This window comes from Taudactylus pleione, unplaced genomic scaffold, assembly GCF_031769625.1.
Source record: "Taudactylus pleione unplaced genomic scaffold, aTauple2 ptg001416l, whole genome shotgun sequence".
In the NCBI taxonomy this organism is placed as follows: domain Eukaryota; kingdom Metazoa; phylum Chordata; class Amphibia; order Anura; family Myobatrachidae; genus Taudactylus; species Taudactylus pleione.
Genome location: NW_028285815.1, coordinates 460001 through 478901, shown reverse-complemented (window position 1 = coordinate 478901; position 18901 = coordinate 460001). Strand labels below are relative to the sequence as shown.

General features: G+C 34.8%; 1 protein-coding gene across 1 annotated transcript in view; it reads left to right on the top strand.

The window, feature by feature from the left end:
- Positions 1-332: 332 nt before the first annotated feature.
- LOC148442693 (protein ABHD1-like) overlaps positions 333-18901 on the top strand; it is a 318796-nt gene continuing 300227 nt past the window's right edge. The window contains 1 exon segment of the mRNA XM_088463609.1: positions 333-364. The gene's annotated coding sequence lies outside the window, so the exon portion shown is untranslated.

Sequence of the window (18901 nt, the reverse complement as noted above, 5' to 3'; positions counted from 1 at the left end):
TACCGGAATAGATAGTTATAGGGAGGAGGAATGATGGATTCCTCTGGTAATTGGGTAACACTCCATGCGAGTCCTACACCTAATTACCTCCAGGGAAAGTTTAGTAATGATGAATAAGCCCCTGATACATTTTAAAAGTTCTACTGGTGGAGCTAATTATTTCATTTCTGATTAAGTGAGGAGACCTGGAAAACATGCACTGTTTGGGGTCCTGGGGACCGAGTTTGAGGACCTGTGCTGTATAGATAGTGACAGGGCAAGCTGCCCACTACAAAGATGGCGGCTTATCTCAGTGTGGGAGGGGCTCAGTACTTCCTATGGGCAGGGAACAAGGTCAATGCTGCTGTGTGATACACTCTGAGACGTTAGTGTAACTGTGTAATAGTGTCTGTATGTGTAACTGTGTAATAGTGTCTGTATGTGTAACTGTGTAATAGTGTCTGTATGTGTAACTGTGTAATAGTGTCTGTATGTGTAACTGTGTAATAGTGTCTGTATGTGTAATAGTGTCTGTATGTGTAACTGTGTAATAGTGTCTGTATGTGTAATAGTGTCTGTATGTGTAACTGTGTAATAGTGTCTGTATGTGTAACTGTGTAATAGTGTCTGTGTGTAACTGTGTAATAGTGTCTGTGTGTAACTGTGTAATAGTGTCTGTGTGTAACTGTGTAATAGTGTCTGTGTGTAACTGTGTAATAGTGTCTGTGTGTAACTGTGTAATAGTGTCTGTATGTGTAACTGTGTAATAGTGTCTGTGTGTAACTGTGTAATAGTGTCTGTATGTGTAACTATGTAATAGTGTCTGTATGTGTAATAGTGTAATAGTGTCTGTATGTGTAATAGTGTCTGTATGTGTAACTGTGTAATAGTGTCTGTATGTGTAATAGTGTCTGTATGTGTAACTGTGTAATAGTGTCTGTATGTGTAACTGTGTAATAGTGTCTGTATGTGTAACTGTGTAATAGTGTCTGTATGTGTAACTGTGTAATAGTGTCTGTATGTGTAACAGTGTCTGTATGTGTAACTGTGTAATAGTGTCTGTATGTGTAACTGTGTAATAGTGTCTGTATGTGTAACTGTGTAATAGTGTCTGTATGTGTAATAGTGTAATAGTGTCTGTATGTGTAATAGTGTCTGTATGTGTAACTGTGTAATAGTGTCTGTATGTGTAATAGTGTCTGTATGTGTAACTGTGTAATAGTGTCTGTATGTGTAACTGTGTAATAGTGTCTGTGTGTAACTGTGTAATAGTGTCTGTGTGTAACTGTGTAATAGTGTCTGTGTGTAACTGTGTAATAGTGTCTGTGTGTAACTGTGTAATAGTGTCTGTATGTGTAACTGTGTAATAGTGTCTGTGTGTAACTGTGTAATAGTGTCTGTATGTGTAACTATGTAATAGTGTCTGTATGTGTAATAGTGTAATAGTGTCTGTATGTGTAATAGTGTCTGTATGTGTAACTGTGTAATAGTGTCTGTATGTGTAATAGTGTCTGTATGTGTAACTGTGTAATAGTGTCTGTATGTGTAACTGTGTAATAGTGTCTGTATGTGTAACTGTGTAATAGTGTCTGTATGTGTAACAGTGTCTGTATGTGTAATAGTGTCTGTATGTGTAACTGTGTAATAGTGTCTGTATGTGTAACAGTGTCTGTATGTGTAACTGTGTAATAGTGTCTGTATGTGTAACTGTGTAATAGTGTCTGTATGTGTAACTGTGTAATAGTGTCTGTGTGTAACTGTGTAATAGTGTCTGTATGTGTAACTATGTAATAGTGTCTGTATGTGTAACTGTGTAATAGTGTCTGTATGTGTAATAGTGTCTGTATGTGTAACTGTGTAATAGTGTCTGTATGTGTAATAGTGTCTGTATGTGTAACTGTGTAATAGTGTCTGTATGTGTAACTGTGTAATAGTGTCTGTATGTGTAACTGTGTAATAGTGTCTGTATGTGTAACAGTGTCTGTATGTGTAACTGTGTAATAGTGTCTGTATGTGTAACTGTGTAATAGTGTCTGTATGTGTAACTGTGTAATAGTGTCTGTGTGTAACTGTGTAATAGTGTCTGTATGTGTAACTGTGTAATAGTGTCTGTAACTGTGTAATAGTGTCTGTATGTGTAACTGTGTAATAGTGTCTGTATGTGTAACTGTGTAATAGTGTCTGTATGTGTAACTGTGTAATAGTGTCTGTATGTGTAACTGTGTAATAGTGTCTGTATGTGTAACTGTGTAATAGTGTCTGTATGTGTAACTGTGTAATAGTGTCTGTATGTGTAACTGTGTAATAGTGTCTGTATGTGTAACAGTGTCTGTATGTGTAACTGTGTAATAGTGTCTGTATGTGTAACTGTGTAATAGTGTCTGTATGTGTAACTGTGTAATAGTGTCTGTGTGTAACTGTGTAATAGTGTCTGTATGTGTAACTGTGTAATAGTGTCTGTAACTGTGTAATAGTGTCTGTATGTGTAACTGTGTAATAGTGTCTGTATGTGTAACTGTGTAATAGTGTCTGTATGTGTAACTGTGTAATAGTGTCTGTGTGTAACTGTGTAATAGTGTCTGTATGTGTAACTGTGTAATAGTGTCTGTGTGTGTAACTGTGTAATAGTGTCTGTATGTGTAACTGTGTAATAGTGTCTGTATGTGTAACTGTGTAATAGTGTCTGTATGTGTAACTGTGTAATAGTGTCTGTGTGTGTAACTGTGTAATAGTGTCTGTATGTGTAACTGTGTAATAGTGTCTGTAACTATGTAATAGTGTCTGTATGTGTAACTGTGTAATAGTGTCTGTGTGTAACTATGTAATAGTGTCTGTATGTGTAACTGTGTAATAGTGTCTGTATGTGTAACTGTGTAATAGTGTCTGTATGTGTAACTGTGTAATAGTGTCTGTGTGTGTAACTGTGTAATAGTGTCTGTATGTGTAACTGTGTAATAGTGTCTGTAACTGTGTAATAGTGTCTGTATGTGTAACTGTGTAATAGTGTCTGTATGTGTAACTGTGTAATAGTGTCTGTGTGTAACTATGTAATAGTGTCTGTATGTGTAACTGTGTAATAGTGTCTGTGTGTGTAACTGTGTAATAGTGTCTGTATGTGTAACTGTGTAATAGTGTCTGTATGTGTAACTGTGTAATAGTGTCTGTGTGTGTAACTGTGTAATAGTGTATGTATGTGTAACTGTGTAATAGTGTCTGTATGTGTAACTATGTAATAGTGTCTGTATGTGTAACTGTGTAATAGTGTCTGTATGTGTAACTGTGTAATAGTGTCTGTATGTGTAACTGTGTAATAGTGTCTGTATGTGTAACTGTGTAATAGTGTCTGTGTGTGTAACTGTGTAATAGTGTCTGTAACTGTGTAATAGTGTCTGTATGTGTAACTGTGTAATAGTGTCTGTATGTGTAACTGTGTAATAGTGTCTGTGTGTAACTATGTAATAGTGTCTGTATGTGTAACTGTGTAATAGTGTCTGTATGTGTAACTGTGTAATAGTGTCTGTATGTGTAACTGTGTAATAGTATCTGTGTGTGTAACTGTGTAATAGTGTCTGTGTGTGTAACTGTGTAATAGTGTCTGTATGTGTAACTGTGTAATAGTGTCTGTATGTGTAACTGTGTAATAGTGTCTGTATGTGTAACTGTGTAATAGTGTCTGTGTGTGTAACTGTGTAATAGTGTCTGTGTGTGTAACTGTGTAATAGTGTCTGTGTGTGTAACTGTGTAATAGTGTCTGTGTGTAACTGTGTAATAGTGTCTGTGTGTGTAACTGTGTAATAGTGTCTGTGTGTAACTGTGTAATAGTGTCTGTGTGTGTAACTGTGTAATAGTGTCTGTTTGTGTAACTGTGTAATAGTGTCTGTATGTGTAACTGTGTAATAGTGTCTGTATGTGTAACTGTGTAATAGTGTCTGTATGTGTAACTGTGTAATAGTGTCTGTATGTGTAACTGTGTAATAGTGTCTGTATGTGTAACTGTGTAATAGTGTCTGTGTGTGTAACTGTGTAATAGTGTCTGTGTGTGTAACTGTGTAATAGTGTCTGTGTGTGTAATAGTGTCTGTATGTGTAACTGTGTAATAGTGTCTGTATGTGTAACTGTGTAATAGTGTCTGTATGTGTAACTGTGTAATAGTGTCTGTATGTGTAACTGTGTAATAGTGTCTGTGTGTAACTGTGTAATAGTGTCTGTATGTGTAACTGTGTAATAGTGTCTGTAACTGTGTAATAGTGTCTGTATGTGTAACTGTGTAATAGTGTCTGTATGTGTAACTGTGTAATAGTGTCTGTATGTGTAACTGTGTAATAGTGTCTGTATGTGTAACTGTGTAATAGTGTCTGTATGTGTAACTGTGTAATAGTGTCTGTATGTGTAACTGTGTAATAGTGTCTGTGTGTAACTGTGTAATAGTGTCTGTATGTGTAACTGTGTAATAGTGTCTGTAACTATGTAATAGTGTCTGTATGTGTAACTGTGTAATAGTGTCTGTGTGTAACTATGTAATAGTGTCTGTATGTGTAACTGTGTAATAGTGTCTGTATGTGTAACTGTGTAATAGTGTCTGTATGTGTAACTGTGTAATAGTGTCTGTATGTGTAACTGTGTAATAGTGTCTGTGTGTGTAACTGTGTAATAGTGTCTGTATGTGTAACTGTGTAATAGTGTCTGTAACTGTGTAATAGTGTCTGTATGTGTAACTGTGTAATAGTGTCTGTATGTGTAACTGTGTAATAGTGTCTGTGTGTAACTATGTAATAGTGTCTGTATGTGTAACTGTGTAATAGTGTCTGTGTGTGTAACTGTGTAATAGTGTCTGTATGTGTAACTGTGTAATAGTGTCTGTGTGTGTAACTGTGTAATAGTGTCTGTATGTGTAACTGTGTAATAGTGTCTGTATGTGTAACTATGTAATAGTGTCTGTATGTGTAACTGTGTAATAGTGTCTGTATGTGTAACTGTGTAATAGTGTCTGTATGTGTAACTGTGTAATAGTGTCTGTATGTGTAACTGTGTAATAGTGTCTGTGTGTGTAACTGTGTAATAGTGTCTGTAACTGTGTAATAGTGTCTGTATGTGTAACTGTGTAATAGTGTCTGTATGTGTAACTGTGTAATAGTGTCTGTGTGTAACTATGTAATAGTGTCTGTATGTGTAACTGTGTAATAGTGTCTGTATGTGTAACTGTGTAATAGTGTCTGTATGTGTAACTGTGTAATAGTATCTGTGTGTGTAACTGTGTAATAGTGTCTGTGTGTGTAACTGTGTAATAGTGTCTGTATGTGTAACTGTGTAATAGTGTCTGTATGTGTAACTGTGTAATAGTGTCTGTGTGTGTAACTGTGTAATAGTGTCTGTGTGTGTAACTGTGTAATAGTGTCTGTGTGTGTAACTGTGTAATAGTGTCTGTGTGTAACTGTGTAATAGTGTCTGTGTGTGTAACTGTGTAATAGTGTCTGTTTGTGTAACTGTGTAATAGTGTCTGTATGTGTAACTGTGTAATAGTGTCTGTATGTGTAACTGTGTAATAGTGTCTGTATGTGTAACTGTGTAATAGTGTCTGTATGTGTAACTGTGTAATAGTGTCTGTGTGTGTAACTGTGTAATAGTGTCTGTGTGTGTAACTGTGTAATAGTGTCTGTGTGTGTAACTGTGTAATAGTGTCTGTGTGTGTAACTGTGTAATAGTGTCTGTGTGTGTAACTGTGTAATAGTGTCTGTGTGTGTAACTGTGTAATAGTGTCTGTGTGTGTAACTGTGTAATAGTGTCTGTGTGTGTAACTGTGTAATAGTGTCTGTGTGTGTAACTGTGTAATAGTGTCTGTATGTGTAACTGTGTAATAGTGTCTGTATGTGTAACTGTGTAATAGTATCTGTGTGTAACTGTGTAATAGTGTCTGTGTGTGTAACTGTGTAATAGTGTCTGTGTGTGTAACTGTGTAATAGTGTCTGTGTGTGTAACTGTGTAATAGTGTCTGTATGTGTAACTGTGTAATAGTGTCTGTGTGTAACTGTGTAATAGTGTCTGTATGTGTAACTGTGTAATAGTGTCTGTATGTGTAACTGTGTAATAGTATCTGTGTGTAACTGTGTAATAGTGTCTGTATGTGTAACTGTGTAATAGTGTCTGTATGTGTAACTGTAATAATAGTGTCTGTATGTGTAACTGTGTAATAGTGTCTGTATGTGTAACTGTGTAATAGTGTCTGTATGTGTAACTGTGTAATAGTGTCTGTGTGTAACTGTGTAATAGTGTCTGTATGTGTAAATGTAATAATAGTGTCTGTATGTGTAACTGTGTAATAGTGTCTGTATGTGTAACTGTGTAATAGTGTCTGTATGTGTAACTGTGTAATAGTGTCTGTGTGTGTAACTGTGTAATAGTGTCTGTGTGTGTAACTGTGTAATAGTGTCTGTGTGTAACTGTGTAATAGTGTCTGTATGTGTAACTGTGTAATAGTGTCTGTATGTGTAACTGTGTAATAGTATCTGTGTGTAACTGTGTAATAGTGTCTGTATGTGTAACTGTGTAATAGTGTCTGTGTGTGTGTAACTGTGTAATAGTGTCTGTGTGTGTAACTGTGTAATAGTGTCTGTGTGTGTAACTGTGTAATAGTGTCTGTGTGTGTAACTGTGTAATAGTGTCTGTATGTGTAACTGTGTAATAGTGTCTGTATGTGTAACTGTGTAATAGTGTCTGTATGTGTAACTGTAATAATAGTGTCTGTATGTGTAACTGTGTAATAGTGTCTGTATGTGTAACTGTGTAATAGTGTCTGTATGTGTAACTGTGTAATAGTGTCTGTGTGTAACTGTTTAATAGTGTCTGTGTGTAACTGTGTAACAGTATCTGTATGTGTAACTGTGTAACAGTGTCTGTGTGTGTAACTGTGTAACAGTGTCTGTGTGTGTAACTGTGTAACAGTGTCTGTGTGTGTAACTGTGTAATAGTGTCTGTGTGTAACTGTGTAATAGTGTCTGTATGTGTAACTGTGTAATAGTGTCTGTGTGTGTAACTGTGTAATAGTGTCTGTGTGTAACTGTGTAATAGTGTCTGTATGTGTAACTGTGTAATAGTGTCTGTGTGTGTAACTGTGTAATAGTGTCTGTGTGTGTAACTGTGTAATAGTGTCTGTGTGTGTAAATGTGTAATAGTGTCTGTGTGTGTAACTATGTAATAGTGTCTGTATGTGTAACTATGTAATAGTGTCTGTATGTGTAACTGTGTAATAGTGTCTGTATGTGTAACTGTGTAATAGTGTCTGTATGTGTAACTGTGTAATAGTGTCTGTATGTGTAACTGTGTAAAAGTGTCTGTATGTGTAATAGTGTCTGTATGTGTAATAGTGTCTGTATGTGTAACTGTGTAATAGTGTCTGTATGTGTAACTGTGTAATAGTGTCTGTATGTGTAACTGTGTAATAGTGTCTGTGTGTAACTGTGTAATAGTGTCTGTATGTGTAACTGTGTAATAGTGTCTGTGTGTAACTGTGTAATAGTGTCTGTATGTGTAACTGTGTAATAGTGTCTGTATGTGTAACTGTGTAATAGTGTCTGTGTGTAACTGTGTAATAGTGTCTGTATGTGTAACTGTGTAATAGTGTATGTGTGTAACTGTGTAATAGTGTCTGTATGTGTAATAGTGTCTGTATGTGTAATAGTGTCTGTATGTGTAACTATGTAATAGTGTCTGTATGTGTAATAGTGTCTGTATGTGTAACTGTGTAATAGTGTCTGTATGTGTAATAGTGTCTGTATGTGTAATAGTGTCTGTGTGTAACTATGTAATAGTGTCTGTATGTGTAATAGTGTCTGTATGTGTAACTATGTAATAGTGTCTGTTTGTGTAACTATGTAATAGTGTCTGTTTGTGTAATAGTGTAACAGTGTCTATATATGTAACTATGTAATAGTGTCTGTTTGTGTAACAGTGTCTGTTTGTGTAATAGTGTCTGTATGTGTAATAGTGTCTGTGTAACTGTGTAATAATAGTGTCTGTATGTGTAACAGTGTAACAATAGTGTCTGTATGTGTAACTGTGTAATAGTGTCTGTATGTGTAACTGTGTAATAGTGTCTGTAGGTGTAACTGTAATAATAGTGTCTGTGTGTGTAACTGTGTAATAATAGTGTCTGTGTGTGTAACTGTGTAATAATAGTGTCTGTATGTGTAACTGTGTAATAGTGTCTGTATGTGTAACTGTGTAATAGTGTCTGTATGTGTAACTGTGTAATAATAGTGTCTGTGTGTGTAACTGTGTAATAGTGTCTGTATGTGTAACTATGTAATAGTGTCTGTATGTGTAACTGTGTAATAGTGTCTGTATGTGTAATAGTGTCTGTATGTGTAATAGTGTCTGTATGTGTAACTGTGTAATAATAGTGTCTGTGTGTGTAACTGTGTAATAATAGTGTCTGTATGTGTAACTGTGTAATAATAGTGTCTGTATGTGTAACTGTGTAATAGTGTCTGTATGTGTAACTGTGTAATAGTGTCTGTATGTGTTACTGTGTAATAGTGTCTGTATGTGTAATAGTGTCTGTATGTGTAACTGTGTAATAGTGTCTGTATGTGTTACTGTGTAATAGTGTCTGTATGTGTAATAGTGTCTGTATGTGTAACTGTGTAATAGTGTCTGTATGTGTAACTATGTAATAGTGTCTGTATGTGTAACTGTGTAATAGTGTCTGTATGTGTAATAGTGTCTGTATGTGTAATAGTGTCTGTAGGTGTAACTGTGTAATAGTGTCTGTAGGTGTAACTATAATAGTGTCTGTATGTGTAATAGTGTCTGTATGTGTAACTGTGTAATAGTGTCTGTATGTGTAACTGTGTAATAGTGTCTGTGTGTAACTGTGTAATAGTGTCTGTATGTGTAACTGTGTAATAGTGTCTGTAACTGTGTAATAGTGTCTGTATGTGTAACTGTGTAATAGTGTCTGTATGTGTAACTGTGTAATAGTGTCTGTATGTGTAACTGTGTAATAGTGTCTGTATGTGTAACTGTGTAATAGTGTCTGTATGTGTAACAGTGTCTGTATGTGTAACTGTGTAATAGTGTCTGTATGTGTAACTGTGTAATAGTGTCTGTATGTGTAACTGTGTAATAGTGTCTGTGTGTAACTGTGTAATAGTGTCTGTATGTGTAACTGTGTAATAGTGTCTGTAACTGTGTAATAGTGTCTGTATGTGTAACTGTGTAATAGTGTCTGTATGTGTAACTGTGTAATAGTGTCTGTATGTGTAACTGTGTAATAGTGTCTGTATGTGTAACTGTGTAATAGTGTCTGTATGTGTAACTGTGTAATAGTGTCTGTATGTGTAACTGTGTAATAGTGTCTGTATGTGTAACTGTGTAATAGTGTCTGTGTGTAACTGTGTAATAGTGTCTGTATGTGTAACTGTGTAATAGTGTCTGTAACTGTGTAATAGTGTCTGTATGTGTAACTGTGTAATAGTGTCTGTATGTGTAACTGTGTAATAGTGTCTGTATGTGTAACTGTGTAATAGTGTCTGTATGTGTAACTGTGTAATAGTGTCTGTATGTGTAACTGTGTAATAGTGTCTGTGTGTAACTGTGTAATAGTGTCTGTATGTGTAACTGTGTAATAGTGTCTGTGTGTGTAACTGTGTAATAGTGTCTGTATGTGTAACTGTGTAATAGTGTCTGTATGTGTAACTGTGTAATAGTGTCTGTATGTGTAACTGTGTAATAGTGTCTGTGTGTGTAACTGTGTAATAGTGTCTGTATGTGTAACTGTGTAATAGTGTCTGTAACTATGTAATAGTGTCTGTATGTGTAACTGTGTAATAGTGTCTGTGTGTAACTATGTAATAGTGTCTGTATGTGTAACTGTGTAATAGTGTCTGTATGTGTAACTGTGTAATAGTGTCTGTATGTGTAACTGTGTAATAGTGTCTGTATGTGTAACTGTGTAATAGTGTCTGTGTGTGTAACTGTGTAATAGTGTCTGTATGTGTAACTGTGTAATAGTGTCTGTAACTGTGTAATAGTGTCTGTATGTGTAACTGTGTAATAGTGTCTGTATGTGTAACTGTGTAATAGTGTCTGTGTGTAACTATGTAATAGTGTCTGTATGTGTAACTGTGTAATAGTGTCTGTGTGTGTAACTGTGTAATAGTGTCTGTATGTGTAACTGTGTAATAGTGTCTGTGTGTGTAACTGTGTAATAGTGTATGTATGTGTAACTGTGTAATAGTGTCTGTATGTGTAACTGTGTAATAGTGTCTGTATGTGTAACTGTGTAATAGTGTCTGTATGTGTAACTGTGTAATAGTGTCTGTATGTGTAACTGTGTAATAGTGTCTGTATGTGTAACTGTGTAATAGTGTCTGTGTGTGTAACTGTGTAATAGTGTCTGTAACTGTGTAATAGTGTCTGTATGTGTAACTGTGTAATAGTGTCTGTATGTGTAACTGTGTAATAGTGTCTGTGTGTAACTATGTAATAGTGTCTGTATGTGTAACTGTGTAATAGTGTCTGTATGTGTAACTGTGTAATAGTGTCTGTATGTGTAACTGTGTAATAGTATCTGTGTGTGTAACTGTGTAATAGTGTCTGTGTGTGTAACTGTGTAATAGTGTCTGTGTGTGTAACTGTGTAATAGTGTCTGTATGTGTAACTGTGTAATAGTGTCTGTGTGTGTAACTGTGTAATAGTGTCTGTGTGTGTAACTGTGTAATAGTGTCTGTGTGTGTAACTGTGTAATAGTGTCTGTGTGTAACTGTGTAATAGTGTCTGTGTGTGTAACTGTGTAATAGTGTCTGTGTGTAACTGTGTAATAGTGTCTGTGTGTGTAACTGTGTAATAGTGTCTGTTTGTGTAACTGTGTAATAGTGTCTGTATGTGTAACTGTGTAATAGTGTCTGTGTGTGTAACTGTGTAATAGTGTCTGTGTGTGTAACTGTGTAATAGTGTCTGTGTGTGTAACTGTGTAATAGTGTCTGTGTGTGTAACTGTGTAATAGTGTCTGTGTGTGTAACTGTGTAATAGTGTCTGTGTGTGTAACTGTGTAATAGTGTCTGTGTGTGTAACTGTGTAATAGTGTCTGTATGTGTAATAGTGTCTGTATGTGTAACTGTGTAATAGTGTCTGTATGTGTAACTGTGTAATAGTGTCTGTATGTGTAACTGTGTAATAGTGTCTGTATGTGTAACTGTGTAATAGTGTCTGTATGTGTAACTGTGTAATAGTGTCTGTATGTGTAACTGTGTAATAGTGTCTGTGTGTAACTGTGTAATAGTGTCTGTATGTGTAACTGTGTAATAGTGTCTGTAACTGTGTAATAGTGTCTGTATGTGTAACTGTGTAATAGTGTCTGTATGTGTAACTGTGTAATAGTGTCTGTATGTGTAACTGTGTAATAGTGTCTGTATGTGTAACTGTGTAATAGTGTCTGTATGTGTAACTGTGTAATAGTGTCTGTGTGTAACTGTGTAATAGTGTCTGTATGTGTAACTGTGTAGTAGTGTCTGTAACTATGTAATAGTGTCTGTATGTGTAACTGTGTAATAGTGTCTGTGTGTAACTATGTAATAGTGTCTGTATGTGTAACTGTGTAATAGTGTCTGTATGTGTAACTGTGTAATAGTGTCTGTATGTGTAACTGTGTAATAGTGTCTGTATGTGTAACTGTGTAATAGTGTCTGTGTGTGTAACTGTGTAATAGTGTCTGTATGTGTAACTGTGTAATAGTGTCTGTAACTGTGTAATAGTGTCTGTATGTGTAACTGTGTAATAGTGTCTGTATGTGTAACTGTGTAATAGTGTCTGTGTGTAACTATGTAATAGTGTCTGTATGTGTAACTGTGTAATAGTGTCTGTGTGTGTAACTGTGTAATAGTGTCTGTGTGTGTAACTGTGTAATAGTGTCTGTATGTGTAACTGTGTAATAGTGTCTGTGTGTGTAACTGTGTAATAGTGTCTGTATGTGTAACTGTGTAATAGTGTCTGTATGTGTAACTATGTAATAGTGTCTGTATGTGTAACTGTGTAATAGTGTCTGTATGTGTAACTGTGTAATAGTGTCTGTATGTGTAACTGTGTAATAGTGTCTGTGTGTGTAACTGTGTAATAGTGTCTGTAACTGTGTAATAGTGTCTGTATGTGTAACTGTGTAATAGTGTCTGTATGTGTAACTGTGTAATAGTGTCTGTGTGTAACTATGTAATAGTGTCTGTATGTGTAACTGTGTAATAGTGTCTGTATGTGTAACTGTGTAATAGTGTCTGTATGTGTAACTGTGTAATAGTATCTGTGTGTGTAACTGTGTAATAGTGTCTGTGTGTGTAACTGTGTAATAGTGTCTGTGTGTGTAACTGTGTAATAGTGTCTGTATGTGTAACTGTGTAATAGTGTCTGTATGTGTAACTGTGTAATAGTGTCTGTGTGTGTAACTGTGTAATAGTGTCTGTGTGTGTAACTGTGTAATAGTGTCTGTGTGTGTAACTGTGTAATAGTGTCTGTGTGTAACTGTGTAATAGTGTCTGTGTGTGTAACTGTGTAATAGTGTCTGTGTGTGTAACTGTGTAATAGTGTCTGTGTGTGTAACTGTGTAATAGTGTCTGTTTGTGTAACTGTGTAATAGTGTCTGTATGTGTAACTGTGTAATAGTGTCTGTATGTGTAACTGTGTAATAGTGTCTGTATGTGTAACTGTGTAATAGTGTCTGTATGTGTAACTGTGTAATAGTGTCTGTATGAGTAATAGTGTGTATGTGTAACTGTGTAATAGTGTCTGTATGTGTAACTGTAATAGTGTCTGTATGAGTAATAGTGTGTATGTGTAACTGTGTAATAGTGTCTGTATGAGTAATAGTGTGTATGTGTAACTGTGTAATAGTGTCTGTATGAGTAATAGTGTGTATGTGTAACTGTAATAGTGTCTGTATGAGTAATAGTGTGTATGTGTAACTGTGTAATAGTGTCTGTATGAGTAATAGTGTGTATGTGTAACTGTAATAGTGTCTGTATGAGTAATAGTGTGTATGTGTAACTGTGTAATAGTGTCTGTATGAGTAATAGTGTGTATGTGTAACTGTGTAATAGTGTCTGTATGAGTAATAGTGTGTATGTGTAACTGTGTAATAGTGTCTGTATGTGTAATAGTGTCTGTATGTGTAACTGTGTAATAGTGTCTGTATGAGTAATAGTGTGTATGTGTAACTGTGTAATAGTGTCTGTATGTGTAGCTGTGTAATATTGTCTGTATGAGTAATAGTGTGTATGTGTAACTGTGTAATAGTGTCTGTATGAGTAATAGTGTGTATGTGTAACTGTGTAATAGTGTCTGTATGAGTAATAGTGTGTATGTGTAACTGTGTAATATTGTCTGTATGAGTAATAGTGTGTATGTGTAACTGTGTAATAGTGTCTGTATGAGTAATAGCGTGTATGTGTAACTGTAATAGTGTCTGTATGAGTAATAGTGTGTATGTGTAACTGTGTAATAGTGTCTGTATGAGTAATAGTGTGTATGTGTAACTGTGTAATAGTGTCTGTATGAGTAATAGTGTGTATGTGTAACTGTGTAATAGTGTCTGTATGAGTAATAGTGTGTATGTGTAACTGTGTAATAGTGTCTTTATGAGTAATAGTGTGTATGTGTAACTGTAATAGTGTCTGTATGAGTAATAGTGTGTATGTGTAACTGTGTAATAGTGTCTGTATGAGTAATAGTGTGTATGTGTAACTGTGTAATAGTGTCTGTATGAGTAATAGTGTGTATGTGTAACTGTGTAATAGTGTCTGTATGAGTAATAGTGTCTGTATGAGTAATAGTGTGTATGTGTAACTGTGTAATAGTGTCTGTATGAGTAATAGTGTGTATGTGTAACTGTAATAGTGTCTGTATGAGTAATAGTGTGTATGTGTAACTGTGTAATAGTGTCTGTATGAGTAATAGTGTGTATGTGTAACTGTGTAATAGTGTCTGTATGAGTAATAGTGTGTATGTGTAACTGTGTAATAGTGTCTGTATGAGTAATAGTGTGTATGTGTAACTGTGTAATAGTGTCTGTATGAGTAATAGTGTGTATGTGTAACTGTGTAATAGTGTCTGTATGAGTAATAGTGTGTATGTGTAATTGTGTAATAGTGTCTGTATGAGTAATAGCGTGTATGTGTAACTGTGTAATAGTGTCTGTATGAGTAATAGCGTGTATGTGTAACTGTGTAATAGTGTCTGTATGAGTAATAGCGTGTATGTGTAACTGTGTAATAGTGTCTGTATGAGTAATAGTGTGTATGTTTAACTGTGTAATAGTGTCTGTATGAGTAATAGTGTTTATGTGTAACTGTGTAATAGTGTCTGTATGAGTAATAGTGTGTATGTGTAACTGTGTAATAGTGTCTGTATGAGTAATAGTGTGTATGTGTAACTGTGTAATAGTGTCTGTATGAGTAATAGTGTGTATGTCTAACTGTGTAATAGTGTCTGTATGAGTAATAGTGTGTATGTGTAACTGTGTAATAGTGTCTTTATGAGTAATAGTGTGTATGTGTAACTGTGTAATAGTGTCTGTATGAGTAATAGTGTGTATGTGTAACTGTGTAATAGTGTCTGTATGAGTAATAGCGTGTATGTGTAACTGTGTAATAGTGTCTGTATGAGTAATAGTGTGTATGTGTAACTGTGTAATAGTGTCTGTATGAGTAATAGCGTGTATGTGTAACTGTGTAATAGTGTCTGTATGAGTAATAGCGTGTATGTGTAACTGTGTAATAGTGTCTGTATGAGTAATAGCGTGTATGTGTAACTGTGTAATAGTGTCTGTATGAGTAATAGTGTGTATGTGTAACTGTAATAGTGTCTGTATGAGTAATAGCGTGTATGTGTAACTGTGTAATAGTGTCTGTATGAGTAATAGTGTGTATGTGTAACTGTAATAGTGTCTGTATGAGTAATAGTGTGTATGTGTAACTGTGTAATAGTGTCTGTATGAGTAATAGTGTGTATGTGTAACTGTGTAATAGTGTCTGTATGAGTAATAGTGTGTATGTGTAACTGTAATAGTGTCTGTATGAGTAATAGTGTGCATGTGTAACTGTGTAATAGTGTCTGTATGAGTAATAGTGTGTATGTGTAACTGTGTAATAGTGTCTGTATGAGTAATAGCGTGTATGTGTAACTGTGTAATAGTGTCTGTATGAGTAATAGTGTGTATGTGTAACTGTGTAATAGTGTCTGTATGAGTAATAGCGTGTATGTGTAACTGTGTAATAGTGTCTGTATGAGTAATAGTGTGTATGTGTAACTGTGTAATAGTATCTGTATGAGTAATAGTGTTTATGTGTAACTGTGTAATAGTGTCTGTATGAGTAATAGTGTGTATGTGTAACTGTGTAATAGTGTCTGTATGAGTAATAGTGTGTATGTGTAACTGTGTAATAGTGTCTGTATGAGTAATAGTGTGCATGTGTAACTGTGTAATAGTGTCTGTATGAGTAATAGTGTGTATGTGTAACTGTGTAATAGTGTCTATGTGTAACTGTGTAATAGTGTCTGTATGAGTAATAGTGTGTATGTGTCACTGTGTAATAGTGTCTGTATGAGTAATAGTGTGTATGTGTAACTGTGTAATAGTGTCTGTATGAGTAATAGCGTGTATGTGTAACTGTGTAATAGTGTCTGTATGAGTAATAGTGTGTATGTGTAACTGTGTAATAGTGTCTGTATGAGTAATAGTGTGTATGTGTAACTGTAATAGTGTCTGTATGAGTAATAGTGTGTATGTGTAATAGTGTCTGTATGAGTAATAGTGTGTATGTGTAACTGTAATAGTGTCTGTATGAGTAATAGTGTGTATGTGTAACTGTAATAGTGTCTGTATGAGTAATAGTGTGTATGTGTAACTGTGTAATAGTGTCTGTATGAGTAATAGTGTGTATGTGTAACTGTGTAATAGTGTGTATGTGTAACTGTGTAATAGTGTCTGTATGAGTAATAGTGTGTATGTGTAACTGTGTAATAGTGTCTGTATGAGTAATAGTGTGTATGTGTAACTGTTTAATAGTGTCTGTATGAGTAATAGTGTGTGTGTAACTGTTTAATAGTGTCTGTATGAGTAATAGTGTGTATGTGTAACTGTAATAGTGTCTGTATGAGTAATAGTGTGTATGTGTAATAGTGTCTGTATGAGTAATAGTGTGTATGTGTAACTGTAATAGTGTCTGTATGAGTAATAGTGTGTATGTGTAACTGTAATAGTGTCTGTATGAGTAATAGTGTGTATGTGTAACTGTGTAATAGTGTCTGTATGAGTAATAGTGTGTATGTGTAACTGTGTAATAGTGTGTATGTGTAACTGTGTAATAGTGTCTGTATGAGTAATAGTGTGTATGTGTAACTGTGTAATAGTGTCTGTATGAGTAATAGTGTGTATGTGTAACTGTGTAATAGTGTCTGTTATGTGTAACTGTAATAGTGTCTGTATGAGTAATAGTGTGTATGTGTAACTGTGTAATAGTGTCTGTATGAGTAATAGTGTGTATGTGTAACTGTGTAATAGTGTCTGTATGAGTAATAGTGTGTATGTGTAACTGTAATAGTGTCTGTATGAGTAATAGTGTGTATGTGTAACTGTGTAATAGTGTCTGTATGAGTAATAGTGTGTATGTGTAACTGTAATAGTGTCTGTATGAGTAATAGTGTGTATGTGTAACTGTGTAATAGTGTCTGTATGAGTAATAGTGTGTATGTGTAACTGTGTAATAGTGTCTGTATGAGTAATAGTGTGTATGTGTAACTGTGTAATAGTGTCTGTATGTGTAATAGTGTCTGTATGTGTAACTGTGTAATAGTGTCTGTATGAGTAATAGTGTGTATGTGTAACTGTGTAATAGTGTCTGTATGTGTAGCTGTGTAATATTGTCTGTATGAGTAATAGTGTGTATGTGTAACTGTGTAATAGTGTCTTGTATGAGTAATAGTGTGTATGTGTAACTGTGTAATAGTGTCTGTATGAGTAATAGTGTGTATGTGTAACTGTGTAATAGTGTCTGTATGAGTAATAGTGTGTATGTGTAACTGTGTAATAGTGTCTGTATGAGTAATAGTGTGTATGTGTAACTGTAATAGTGTCTGTATGAGTAATAGTGTGTATGTGTAACTGTGTAATAGTGTCTGTATGAGTAATAGTGTGTATGTGTAACTGTGTAATAGTGTCTGTATGAGTAATAGTGTGTATGTGTAACTGTAATAGTGTCTGTATGAGTAATAGTGTGTATGTGTAACTGTGTAATAGTGTCTGTATGAGTAATAGTGTGTATGTGTAACTGTAATAGTGTCTGTATGAGTAATAGTGTGTATGTGTAACTGTGTAATAGTGTCTGTATGAGTAATAGTGTGTATGTGTAACTGTGTAATAGTGTCTGTATGAGTAATAGTGTGTATGTGTAACTGTAATAGTGTCTGTATGAGTAATAGTGTGTATGTGTAATAGTGTCTGTATGAGTAATAGTGTGTATGTGTAACTGTAATAGTGTCTGTATGAGTAATAGTGTGTATGTGTAACTGTAATAGTGTCTGTATGAGTAATAGTGTGTATGTGTAACTGTGTAATAGTGTCTGTATGAGTAATAGTGTGTATGTGTAACTGTGTAATAGTGTGTATGTGTAACTGTGTAATAGTGTCTGTATGAGTAATAGTGTGTATGTGTAACTGTGTAATAGTGTCTGTATGAGTAATAGTGTGTATGTGTAACTGTGTAATAGTGTCTTGTATAGTTGTAACTGTGTAATAGTGTCTGTATGAGTAATAGTGTGTATGTGTAACTGTGTAATAGTGTCTGTATGAGTAATAGTGTGTATGTGTAACTGTGTAATAGTGTCTGTATGAGTAATAGTGTGTATGTGTAACTGTGTAATAGTGTCTGTATGAGTAATAGTGTGATGTGTAACTGTGTAATAGTGTCTGTATGAGTAATAGTGTGTATGTGTAACTGTAATAGTGTCTGTATGAGTAATAGTGTGTATGTGTAACTGTGTAATAGTGTCTGTATGAGTAATAGTGTGTATGTGTAACTGTAATAGTGTCTGTATGAGTAATAGTGTGTATGTGTAACTGTGTAATAGTGTCTGTATGAGTAATAGTGTGTATGTGTAACTGTAATAGTGTCTGTATGAGTAATAGTGTGTATGTGTAACTGTGTAATAGTGTCTGTATGTGTAATAGTGTCTGTATGTGTAACTGTGTAATAGTGTCTGTATGAGTAATAGTGTGTATGTGTAACTGTGTAATAGTGTCTGTATGAGTAATAGTGTGTATGTGTAACTGTGTAATAGTGTCTGTATGTGTAGCTGTGTAATATTGTCTGTATGAGTAATAGTGTGTATGTGTAACTGTGTAATAGTGTCTGTATGAGCAATAGTGTGTATGTGTAACTGTGTAATAGTGTCTGTATGAGTAATAGTGTGTATGTGTAACTGTGTAATAGTGTCTGTATGAGTAATAGTGTGTATGTGTAACTGTGTAATAGTGTCTGTATGAGTAATAGTGTGTATGTGTAACTGTGTAATAGTGTCTGTATGAGTAATAGTGTGTATGTGTAACTGTGTAATAGTGTCTGTATGAGTAATAGTGTGTATGTGTAACTGTAATAGTGTCTGTATGAGTAATAGTGTGTATGTGTAACTGTGTAATAGTGTCTGTATGAGTAATAGTGTGTATGTGTAACTGTGTAATAGTGTCTGTATGAGTAATAGTGTGTATGTGTAACTGTAATAGTGTCTGTATGAGTAATAGTGTGTATGTGTAACTGTAATAGTGTCTGTATGAGTAATAGTGTGTATGTGTAACTGTAATAGTGTCTGTATGAGTAATAGTGTGTATGTGTAACTGTGTAATAGTGTCTGTATGAGTAATAGTGTGTATGTGTAACTGTGTAAT